The sequence below is a fragment of the Oncorhynchus nerka genome, linkage group LG8, assembly GCF_034236695.1.
Source record: "Oncorhynchus nerka isolate Pitt River linkage group LG8, Oner_Uvic_2.0, whole genome shotgun sequence".
Lineage (NCBI taxonomy): Eukaryota > Metazoa > Chordata > Actinopteri > Salmoniformes > Salmonidae > Oncorhynchus > Oncorhynchus nerka.
Genome location: NC_088403.1, coordinates 24,363,074 through 24,376,654, shown reverse-complemented (window position 1 = coordinate 24,376,654; position 13,581 = coordinate 24,363,074). Strand labels below are relative to the sequence as shown.

General features: G+C 53.5%; 1 protein-coding gene across 6 annotated transcripts in view; it reads right to left on the bottom strand.

Annotated features, from left to right (window-relative positions):
• LOC115132992 (fatty acyl-CoA reductase 1-like) overlaps positions 1-13,581 on the bottom strand; it is an 89,857-nt gene that overhangs the window by 20,415 nt on the left and 55,861 nt on the right. The gene's annotated exons all lie outside the window — the stretch shown is intronic.

Below are 13,581 nucleotides of genomic sequence, written 5' to 3'. Positions count from 1 at the left end.
ACATCTCTCTACCCCCTACAGCTAGCTACCTGCAGACATCTGTCTACCCCTACAGCTAGCTACCTGCAGACATCTCTCTACCCCCAGCTAGCTACCTGCAGACATCTCTCTACCCCCTACAGCTAGCTACCTGCAGACATCTCTCTACCCCCTACAGCTAGCTACCTGCAGACATCTGTCTACCCCCTACAGCTAGCTACCTGCAGACATCTCTCTACCCCCTACAGCTAGCTACCTGCAGACATCTCTCTACCCCCTACAGCTAGCTACCTGCAGACATCTCTCTACCCCTACAGCTAGCTACCTGCAGACATCTCTCTACAGCTAGCTACCTGCAGACATCTCTCTACAGCTAGCTACCTGCAGACATCTCTCTACCCCCTACAGCTAGCTACCTGCAGACATCTGTCTACCCCCTACAGCTAGCTACCTGCAGACATCTCTCTACAGCTAGCTACCTGCAGACATCTCTCTACCCCCTACAGCTAGCTACCTGCAGACATCTCTCTACCCCCTACAGCTAGCTACCTGCAGACATCTCTCTACCCCCTACAGCTAGCTACCTGCAGACTCCTGGACATCTCTACCCCTACAGCTAGCTACCTGCAGACATCTCTGCCCCCTACAGCTACCTGCTCTGTCTACCCCCTGCAGACATCTCTACCCCCTACAGCTAGCTACCTGCAGACATCTCTCTACCCCTACAGCTAGCTACCTGCAGACATCTGTCTACCCCCTACAGCTAGCTACCTGCAGACATCTCTACCCCCTACAGCTAGCTACCTGCAGACATCATCTGTCTACCCCCTACAGCTAGCTACCTGCAGACATCTCTACCCCCTACAGCTAGCTACCTGCAGACATCTCTGGAGACATCTCTCTACCTGCAGACATCTCTACAGCTAGCTACCTGCAGACATCTCTCTACCCCCTACAGCTAGCTACCTGCAGACATCTCTCTCTAGCTACCTGCAGACATCTCCCCTACAGCTAGCTACCTGCAGACATCTCTCTACAGCTAGCTACCTGCAGACATCTCTCTACCCCCTACAGCTAGCTACCTGCAGACATCTCTCTACCCCCTACAGCTAGCTACCTGCAGACATCTCTCTACCCCCTACAGCTAGCTACCTGCAGACATCTCTCTACCCCTACAGCTAGCTACCTGCAGACATCTCTCTACCCCTACAGCTAGCTACCTGCAGACATCTCTCTACCCCCTACAGCTAGCTACCTGCAGACATCTTCTACCCCCTACAGCTAGCTACCTGCAGACATCTCTCTACCCCCTACAGCTAGCTACCTGCAGACATCTCTCTGCAGCTAGCTACCTGCAGACATCTCTACCCTACAGCTAGCTACCTGCAGACATCTCTCTGCTAGCTACCTGCAGACATCTCTCTACCCCCTACAGCTAGCTACCTGCAGACATCTCTCTACCCCCTACAGCTAGCTACCTGCAGACATCTCTCTACCCCTACAGCTAGCTACCTGCAGACATCTCTCTACCCCCTACAGCTAGCTACCTGCAGACATCTGTCTACCCCCTACAGCTAGCTACCTGCAGACATCTCTCTACCCCCTACAGCTAGCTACCTGCAGACATCTCTCTACCCCCTACAGCTAGCTACCTGCAGACATCTCTCTACCCCCTAGTCTACATCCTACAGCTAGCTACCTGCAGACATCTGTCTACCCCCTACAGCTAGCTACCTGCAGACATCTCCTGGATACATCCCTACAGCTAGCTAGCTCCTGGATACATCTGTCTACCCCCTACAGCTAGCTACCTGCAGACATCTCTCTACCCCCTACAGCTAGCTACCTGCAGACATCTCTCTACCCCTACAGCTAGCTACCTGCAGACATCTCTCTACCTACAGCTAGCTACCTGCAGACATCTCTCTACACAGCTAGCTACCTGCAGACATCTGTCTACCCCCTACAGCTAGCTACCTGCAGACATCTCTCTACCCCTACAGCTAGCTACCTGCAGACATCTCTCTACTCCCTACAGCTAGCTACCTGCAGACATCTCTCTACCCCCTACAGCTAGCTACCTGCAGACATCTCTCTACCCCCTACAGCTAGCTACCTGCAGACATCTCTCTACAGCTAGCTACCTGCAGACATCTCTCTACCCCCTACAGCTAGCTACCTGCAGACATCTCTCTACAGCTAGCTACCTGCAGACATCTCTCTACCCCTACAGCTAGCTACCTGCAGACATCTCTCTACAGCCCTACAGCTAGCTACCTGCAGACATCTCTCTACCCCCTACAGCTAGCTACCTGCAGACATCTCTCTACAGCTAGCTACCTGCAGACATCTCTCTACCCCCTACAGCTAGCTACCTGCAGACATCTCTCTACCCCCTACAGCTAGCTACCTGCAGACATCTCTCTACCCCCTACAGCTAGCTACCTGCAGACATCTCTCTACCCCCTACAGCTAGCTACCTGCAGACATCTCTCTACTCCCTACAGCTAGCTACCTGCAGACATCTCTCTACCCCCTACAGCTAGCTACCTGCAGACATCTCTCTACCCCCTACAGCTAGCTACCTGCAGACATCTCTCTACCCCCTACAGCTAGCTACCTGCAGACATCTGTCTACCCCCTACAGCTAGCTACCTGCAGACATCTCTCTACAGCTAGCTACCTGCAGACATCTCTCTACCCCCTACAGCTAGCTACCTGCAGACATCTCTCTACCCCCTACAGCTAGCTACCTGCAGACATCTCTCTACCCCCTACAGCTAGCTACCTGCAGACATCTCTCTACCCCCTACAGCTAGCTACCTGCAGACATCTCTCTACCCCCTACAGCTAGCTACCTGCAGACATCTCTCTACCCCATCTCTGCAGCTAGCTACCTGCAGACATCTCTCTACCCCCTACAGCTAGCTACCTGCAGACATCTCTACCCCCTACAGCTAGCTATCTCAGACATCTCTCCCCCTACAGCTAGCTACCTGCAGACATCTCTACCCCCTACAGCTAGCTACCTGCAGACATCTCTCTACCCCCTACAGCTAGCTACCTGCAGACATCTCTCTACCCCCTACAGCTAGCTACCTGCAGACATCTCTCTACCCCTACAGCTAGCTACCTGCAGACATCTCTCTACCCCCTACAGCTAGCTACCTGCAGACATCTCTCTACCCCCTACAGCTAGCTACCTGCAGACATCTCTCTACCCCCTACAGCTAGCTACCTGCAGACATCTCTCTACAGCTAGCTACCTGCAGACATCTCTCTACAGCTAGCTACCTGCAGACATCTCTCTACCCCCTACAGCTAGCTACCTGCAGACATCTGTCTACCCCCTACAGCTAGCTACCTGCAGACATCTCTCTACAGCTAGCTACCTGCAGACATCTCTCTACCCCCTACAGCTAGCTACCTGCAGACATCTCTCTACCCCCTACAGCTAGCTACCTGCAGACATCTCTCTACCCCTACAGCTGCAGCTACCTGCAGACATCTGTCTATCTCAGCTAGCTACCTGCAGACATCATCTACAGCTAGCCTGCAGACATCTCTACCCCCCTACAGCTAGCTACCTGCAGACATCTGTCTACCCCCTACAGCTAGCTACCTGCAGACATCTGTCTACCCCTACAGCTAGCTACCTGCAGACATCTCTCTACAGCTAGCTACCTGCAGACATCTCTCTACCCCCTACAGCTAGCTACCTGCAGACATCTCTCTACCCCCTACAGCTAGCTACCTGCAGACATCTCTCTACAGCTAGCTACCTGCAGACATCTCTCTACAGCTAGCTACCTGCAGACATCTCTCTACCCCCTACAGCTAGCTACCTGCAGACATCTCTCTACAGCTAGCTACCTGCAGACATCTCTCTACAGCTAGCTACCTGCAGACATCTCTCTACCCCCTACAGCTAGCTACCTGCAGACATCTCTCTACCCCCTACAGCTAGCTACCTGCAGACATCTCTCTACCCCCTACAGCTAGCTACCTGCAGACATCTCTCTACCCCCTACAGCTAGCTACCTGCAGACATCTCTCTACCCCCTACAGCTAGCTACCTGCAGACATCTCTCTACCCCCTACAGCTAGCTACCTGCAGACATCTGTCTACCCCCTACAGCTAGCTACCTGCAGACATCTCTCTCCCCCTACAGCTAGCTACCTGCAGACATCTCTCTACCCCCTACAGCTAGCTACCTGCAGACATCTGTCTACCCCCTACAGCTAGCTACCTGCAGACATCTCTCTACCCCTACAGCTAGCTACCTGCAGACATCTGTCTACCCCCTACAGCTAGCTACCTGCAGACATCTGTCTACATCTAGCTACCTGCAGACATCTCTCTACCCCCTACAGCTAGCTACCTGCAGACATCTCTCTACAGCTAGCTACCTGCAGACATCTCTCTACAGCTAGCTACCTGCAGACATCTCTCTACAGCTAGCTACCTGCAGACATCTCTCTACCCCCTACAGCTAGCTACCTGCAGACATCTCTCTACAGCTAGCTACCTGCAGACATCTCTCTACAGCTAGCTACCTGCAGACATCTCTACCCCCTACAGCTAGCTACCTGCAGACATCTGTCTACCCCCTACAGCTAGCTACCTGCAGACATCTGTCTACCCCCTACAGCTAGCTACCTGCAGACATCTCTCTACCCCTACAGCTAGCTACCTGCAGACATCTCTCTCTACCCCTACAGCTAGCTACCTGCAGACATCTCTCTACCCCTACAGCTAGCTACCTGCAGACATCTCTCTACCCCTACAGCTAGCTACCTGCAGACATCTGTCTACCCCCTACAGCTAGCTACCTGCAGACATCTCTCTACAGCTAGCTACCTGCAGACATCTCTCTACCCCTACAGCTAGCTACCTGCAGACATCTGTCTACTACAGCTAGCTACCTGCAGACATCTGTCTACCCCCTACAGCTAGCTACCTGCAGACATCTCTCTACCCCCTACAGCTAGCTACCTGCAGACATCTCTCTACCCCTACAGCTAGCTACCTGCAGACATCTCTCTACCCCCTACAGCTAGCTACCTGCAGACATCTCTCTACTACCCAGACATCTCTCTACAGCTAGCTACCTGCAGACATCTCTCTACCCCCTACAGCTAGCTACCTGCAGACATCTCTACCCCTACAGCTAGCTACCTGCAGACATCTCTCTACAGCTAGCTACCTGCAGACATCTCTCTACCCCCTACAGCTAGCTACCTGCAGACATCTCTCTACAGCTCTACCCATCTCTACAGCTAGCTACCTGCAGACATCTCTCTACCTGCAGACATCTCTACAGCTAGCTACCTGCAGACATCTCTCTACCCTGCCATCTCTCTACAGCTAGCTACCTGCAGACATCTCTCTACCCCCTACAGCTAGCTACCTGCAGACATCTCTCCTACAGCTAGCTACCTGCAGACATCTCTCTACAGCTAGCTACCTGCAGACATCTCTCTACCCCCTACAGCTAGCTACCTGCAGACATCTCTCTACCCCCCTACAGCTAGCTACCTGCAGACATCTCTACCCCTACAGCTAGCTAGACTCCTGCAGACATCTCTCTACCCCCTACAGCTAGCTACCTGCAGACATCTCTCTACCCCTACAGCTAGCTACCTGCAGACATCTCTCTACCCCCTACAGCTAGCTACCTGCAGACATCTCTCTACAGCCTACCTGACAGCTAGCTACCTGCAGACATCTCTCTACCCCTACAGCTAGCTACCTGCAGACATCTCTCTACCCCCTACAGCTAGCTACCTGCAGACATCTCTCTACAGCCCTACAGCTAGCTACCTGCAGACATCTCTACCCCTACAGCTAGCTACCTGCAGACATCTCTCTACCCCCTACAGCTAGCTACCTGCAGACATCTACCCCTACAGCTCTACCCCATCTACAGCTAGCTACCTGCAGACATCTCTCTACAGCTAGCTACCTGCAGACATCTCTCTACCCCCTACAGCTAGCTACCTGCAGACATCTCTCTACAGCTAGCTACCTGCAGACATCTCTCTACCCCCTACAGCTAGCTACCTGCAGACATCTGTCTACCCCCTACAGCTAGCTACCTGCAGACATCTGTCTACCCCCTACAGCTAGCTACCTGCAGACATCTCTCTGCCCCCTAGCTAGCTACCTGCAGACATCTGTCTACCCCCTACAGCTAGCTACCTGCAGACATCTCTCTACCCCCTACAGCTAGCTACCTGCAGACATCTCTCTACCCCCTACAGCTAGCTACCTGCAGACATCTCTCTACAGCTAGCTACCTGCAGACATCTGTCTACCCCCTACAGCTAGCTACCTGCAGACATCTCTCTACAGCTAGCTACCTGCAGACATCTCTCTACAGCTAGCTACCTGCAGACATCTCTCTACCCCCTACAGCTAGCTACCTGCAGACATCTCTCTACCCCTACAGCTAGCTACCTGCAGACATCTCTCTACCCCTACAGCTAGCTACCTGCAGACATCTGTCTACCCCCTACAGCTAGCTACCTGCAGACATCTGTCTACCCCCTACAGCTAGCTACCTGCAGACATCTCTCTACCCCCTACAGCTAGCTACCTGCAGACATCTCTCTACCCCCTACAGCTAGCTACCTGCAGACATCTGTCTACCCCTACAGCTAGCTACCTGCAGACATCTCTCTACCCCTACAGCTAGCTACCTGCAGACATCTCTCTGCCCCATCTACAGCTAGCTACCTGCAGACATCTCTCTACCCCCTACAGCTAGCTACCTGCAGACATCTCTCTACCCCCTACAGCTAGCTACCTGCAGACATCTCTCTACCCCCTACAGCTAGCTACCTGCAGACATCTCTCTACCCCCTACAGCTAGCTACCTGCAGACATCTCTCTACAGCTAGCTACCTGCAGACATCTCTCTACCCCCTACAGCTAGCTACCTGCAGACATCTCTCTACCCCCTACAGCTAGCTACCTGCAGACATCTCTCTACCCCTACAGCTAGCTACCTGCAGACATCTCTCTACCCCTACAGCTAGCTACCTGCAGACATCTCTCTACCCCCTAGCTAGCTAGCTACCTGCAGACATCTCTCTACCCCCTACAGCTAGCTACCTGCAGACATCTCTCTACCCCTACAGCTAGCTACCTGCAGACATCTCTCTACCCCCTACAGCTAGCTACCTGCAGACATCTCTCTACAGCTAGCTACCTGCAGACATCTCTCTACCCCCTACAGCTAGCTACCTGCAGACATCTCTCTACAGCTAGCTACCTGCAGACATCTCTCTACCTACAGCTAGCTACCTGCAGACATCTGTCTACCCCTACAGCTAGCTACCTGCAGACATCTCTCTACCCCCTGCAGACATCTCTCTACCCTGCGGCTAGCTACCTGCAGACATCTCTCTACCCCCTACAGCTAGCTACCTGCAGACATCTCTCTACAGCTAGCTACCTGCAGACATCTCTCTAGCTACCCAGACATCTCTCTGCCACAGCTAGCTACCTGCAGACATCTCTCTACCCCCTACAGCTAGCTACCTGCAGACATCTCTCCCCTACAGCTAGCTACCTGCAGACATCTCTCTACCCCCTACAGCTAGCTACCTGCAGACATCTCTCTACCCCTACAGCTAGCTACCTGCAGACATCTCAGCTAGCTACCCCTCTACAGCTAGCTACCTGCAGACATCTCTCTACCCCTACAGCTAGCTACCTGCAGACATCTGTCTACCCCCTACAGCTAGCTACCTGCAGACATCTCTGTCTACCCCCTACAGCTAGCTACCTGCAGACATCTCTCTGGACAGCTAGCATACCCCTACAGCTAGCTACCTGCAGACATCTCTCTACAGCCTACCTAGCTAGCTACCTGCAGACATCTCTCTACCCCCTACAGCTAGCTACCTGCAGACATCTGTCTACCCCCTACAGCTAGCTACCTGCAGACATCTCTCTACCCCTACAGCTAGCTACCTGCAGACATCTCTGGACCCCCTGTCAGCTAGCTACCTGCAGACATCTCTCTACCCCCTACAGCTAGCTACCTGCAGACATCTGTCTACCCCCTACAGCTAGCTACCTGCAGACTCCTGGATACCTCTGTCTACCCCCTACAGCTAGCTACCTGCAGACTCTCTACCCCCCCATACAGCTAGCTACCTGCAGACATCTGTCTACCCCCTACAGCTAGCTACCTGCAGACATCTGTCTACCCCCTACAGCTAGCTACCTGCAGACATCTCTCTACCCCCCTACAGCTAGCTACCTGCAGACATCTGTGGATACAGCTGCTACCTGACAGACAGCTCTACCTCTCCCAGAGCTAGCTACCTGCAGACATCTCTCTACCCCCTACAGCTAGCTACCTGCAGACATCTGTCTACCCCCTACAGCTAGCTACCTGCAGACTCTCTGGAGCATCTGCTACCCCCTACAGCTAGCTACCTGCAGACATCTCTCTACCCCTGCTAGCTACCTGCAGACATCTGTCTACCCCCTACAGCTAGCTACCTGCAGACATCTCTCTACAGCTAGCTACCTGCAGACATCTCTCTACCCCCTACAGCTAGCTACCTGCAGACATCTCTCTACCCCCTACAGCTAGCTACCTGCAGACATCTCTCTACCCCCTACAGCTAGCTACCTGCAGACTCCCTGGATACATCTGTCTACCCCCTACAGCTAGCTACCTGCAGACATCTCTCTACAGCTAGCTACCTGCAGACATCTCTCTACCCCCTACAGCTAGCTACCTGCAGACATCTCTCTTACCCCTACAGTAGCTACCCCCTACAGCTAGCTACCTGCAGACATCTGTCTACCCCCTACAGCTAGCTACCTGCAGACATCTCTCTACAGCTAGCTACCTGCAGACATCTCTCTACCCCTACAGCTAGCTACCTGCAGACATCTCTCTACCCCCTGCTAGCTACCTGCAGACATCTGTCTACAGCTAGCTACCTGCAGACATCTCTCCCTGGAGCTAGCTACCTGCAGACATCTCCTACCCCCTGCAGCTAGCTACCTGCAGACATCTGTCTACCCCCTACAGCTAGCTACCTGCAGACATCTCTCTACCCCCTACAGCTAGCTACCTGCAGACATCTCTCTGATACAGCTAGCTACCTGACAGACATCTGCAGACTCTACCCCTACAGCTAGCTACCTGCAGACATCTCTACATCTGTCTACCCCTACAGCTAGCTACCTGCAGACATCTCTCTACCCCCTACAGCTAGCTACCTGCAGACATCTCTCTACCCTGCAGACATCTCTACACAGCTAGCTACCTGCAGACATCATCTCTACCCCCTACAGCTAGCTACCTGCAGACATCTCTCCCTCACAGCTAGCTACCTGCAGACATCTCTACCCCCTAGCTACTACCTGCAGACATCTGTCTACCCCCTACAGCTAGCTACCTGCAGACTCCCTGGCTACCTACATCTGTCTACCCCCTACAGCTAGCTACCTGCAGACATCTGTCTACCCCTACAGCTAGCTACCTGCAGACATCTCTGGATACATCCCCCCTACAGCTAGCTACCTGCAGACATCTGGATACATCCCCCTACAGCTAGCTACCTGCAGACATCTCTCTACCCCTACAGCTAGCTACCTGCAGACATCTGTCTACCCCTACAGCTAGCTACCTGCAGACATCTCTGCCCCCTACAGCTAGCTACCTAGACATCTGTCTACCCCCTACAGCTAGCTACCTGCAGACTCCTGGATCATCTGTCTACCCCTACAGCTAGCTACCTGCAGACATCTCTGTCTACCCCCTACAGCTAGCTACCTGCAGACTCCCTGGATACATCTGTCTACCCCCTACAGCTAGCTACCTGCAGACTCTCTGGATCATCCCTACAGCTCTACCCCCTACAGCTAGCTACCTGCAGACATCTCTGGATACATCTGTCTACCCCTACAGCTAGCTACCTGCAGACTCCTGGATACATCTGTCTACCCCCTACAGCTAGCTACCTGCAGACATCTCTGGACATCTGTCTACCCCCTACAGCTAGCTACCTGCAGACATCTCTCTACCCCCTACAGCTAGCTACCTGCAGACATCTCTCTCTACATCTCTCTACCCCTGCTACAGCTACCTGCAGACATCTCTCTGTCAGCTAGCTACCTGCAGACATCCCCCTGGCTAGCTACCTGCAGACATCCCCTACAGCTAGCTACCTGCAGACATCTCTACCCCCTACAGCTGCTACCTGCAGACATCTCTCTACCCCTGCTAGCTACCTGCAGACATCTGTCTACCCCTACAGCTAGCTACCTGCAGACATCTCTCTACCCCCTACAGCTAGCTACCTGCAGACATCTAGCTCTGCAGACTACCTGCAGACATCTCTCTACCCCCTACAGCTAGCTAGACATCTCTCTAGACTCCCTGCAGACATCTGTCTACCCCCTACAGCTAGCTACCTGCAGACATCTGTCTACCCCCTACTAGCTACCTGCAGACTCCCTGGAGACATCTCTCTACCCCTACAGCTAGCTACCTGCAGACATCTGTCTACCCCCTACAGCTAGCTACCTGCAGACATCTCTCTACAGCTAGCTACCTGCAGACATCTCTCTACCCCCTACAGCTAGCTACCTGCAGACATCTCTCTACCCCCTACAGCTAGCTACCTGCAGACATCTCTGATACAGCTAGCTACCTGCAGACATCTGTCTACCCCCTACAGCTAGCTACCTGCAGACATCTGTCTACCCCCTACAGCTAGCTACCTGCAGACATCTCTCTACCCCCTACAGCTAGCTACCTGCAGACATCTCTCTACCCCCTACAGCTAGCTACCTGCAGACATCTGTCTACCCCCTACAGCTAGCTACCTGCAGACATCTGTCTACCCCCTACAGCTAGCTACCTGCAGACATCTGTCTACCCCCTACAGCTAGCTACCTGCAGACATCTCTACCCCTACAGCTAGCTACCTGCAGACATCTCTACCCCCTACAGCTAGCTACCTGCAGACATCTCTCTACATCTGCTACCTGCAGACATCTCTCCTGCAGCTACTACCTGCAGACATCTGTCTACCCCTACAGCTAGCTACCTGCAGACATCTGTCTACCCCTACAGCTAGCTACCTGCAGACATCTCTCTACAGCTAGCTACCTGCAGACATCCTCTGCTACCCCTACAGCTAGCTACCTGCAGACATCTCTCTACCCCCTACAGCTAGCTACCTGCAGACATCTGTCTACCCCCTACAGCTAGCTACCTGCAGACATCATCTGTCTACCCCTACAGCTAGCTACCTGCAGACTCTACCCCCTACAGCTATACCTGCAGACATCTACCCCCTACAGCTAGCTACCTGCAGACATCATCTGTCTACCCCCTACAGCTAGCTACCTGCAGACATCTCTCTCTACCCCCTACAGCTAGCTACCTGCAGACATCTCTACCCCTACAGCTAGCTACCTGCAGACATCCTGTCTACCCCCTACAGCTAGCTACCTGCAGACATCTCTCTACACCCCCTACAGCTAGCTACCTGCAGACATCTGTCTACCCCTACAGCTAGCTACCTGCAGACATCTCTCTGCTAGCTACCTGCAGACATCTGTCTACCCCCTACAGCTAGCTACCTGCAGACATCTCTCTGCTAGCTACCTGCAGACATCTGTCTACCCCTACAGCTAGCTACCTGCAGACATCTCTCTACCCCCTACAGCTAGCTACCTGCAGACATCTCTCTGGACCCCTACATCTGCTACCTGCAGACATCTCTAGCTACTACCTAGACTCCCTGGAGACATCTGTCTACCCCCTACAGCTAGCTACCTGCAGACATCTGTCTGATACAGCTGCTACCCCCTACATCTCTACCTGCAGACTCCCTGCAGACATCTGTCTACCCCCTACAGCTAGCTACCTGCAGACTCCTGGATCTCTGTCTACCCCCTACAGCTAGCTACCTGCAGACTACCTGGAGACATCTGTCTACCCCCTACAGCTAGCTACCTGCAGACATCTCTGGATACATCTGTCTACCCCCTGCAGACATCTACCCCTGCTAGCTACCTGCAGACATCTGTCTACTCCCTACAGCTAGCTACCTGCAGACTCCTGGATCATCTCTACCCCTGCTAGCTACCTGCAGACATCTGTCTACCCCCTACAGCTAGCTACCTGCAGACTCCCTGGACAGCTGCTACCTGCAGACATCTGTCTACCCCCTACAGCTAGCTACCTGCAGACATCTGTCTACCCCCTACAGCTAGCTACCTGCAGACATCTCTCTACCCCTACAGCTAGCTACCTGCAGACATCTCTCTACCCCCTACAGCTAGCTACCTGCAGACATCTCTCTACCCCCTGGATACTATCTGCTGCCCCTAGAGCTAGCTACCTGCAGACATACATCTGTCTCCCCTACAGCTAGCTTACCTGCAGACTCCCTGGATACATCTGTCTACCCCCTACAGCTAGCTACCTGCAGACTCCCTGGATACAGCTGTCTACCTGCTAGACCTGCAGACTCCTGGATACCCCCTACAGCTAGCTACCTGCAGACATCTCTGGATACATCTACCTACCCCCTACAGCTAGCTACCTGCAGACTACCTGCAGACATCTGTCTACCCCCTACAGCTAGCTACCTGCAGACTCCTGGATCATCTGTACCCCCTACAGCTAGCTACCTGCAGACTCCCTGGAGACATCTCTACCCCCTACAGCTAGCTACCTGCAGACTCCTGGAGACTCTCTACCCCCTACAGCTAGCTACCTGCAGACATCTCTCTACCCCCTACAGCTAGCTACCTGCAGACTCCCTGGCTAGCTACATCTGACATCTCTACCCCCTACAGCTAGCTACCTGCAGACATCTCTCTACATCTGTCTACCTGCAGACAGCTCCTACAGCTACTACCTGCAGACATCTGTCTGCACCCCCTACAGCTAGCTACCTGCAGACATCTCTGTCTACCCCCTACAGCTAGCTACCTGCAGACTCTCTACAGCTACCTGCATACATCTGTCTACCCCTACAGCTAGCTACCTGCAGACATCTCTGGATACATCTGTCTACCTGCACAGCTAGCTAGACTACCTGCAGACATCTCTCTCCCCCTACAGCTAGCTACCTGCAGACATCTGTCTACCCCCTACAGCTAGCTACCTGCAGACATCTCTCTGCCCCTACAGCTAGCTACCTGCAGACATCTCTCTACCTAGCTACCTGCAGACATCTCTCTACAGCTAGCTACCTGCAGACATCTCTCTACCCCCACAGCTAGCTACCTGCAGACATCTCTCTACCCCCTACAGCTAGCTACCTGCAGACATCTCTCTGCCCCCCTACAGCTAGCTACCTGCAGACATCTCTCTACCCCCTACAGCTAGCTACCTGCAGACATCTGTCTACCCCCTACAGCTAGCTACCTGCAGACATCTGTCTACCCCCTACAGCTAGCTACCTGCAGACTCCCTGGATACATCTGTCTACCCCCTACAGCTAGCTACCTGCAGACATCTCTCTACCCCCTACAGCTAGCTACCTGCAGACTCCCTGGATACATCTGTCTACCCCCTACAGCTAGCTACCTGCAGACTCCCTGGATAC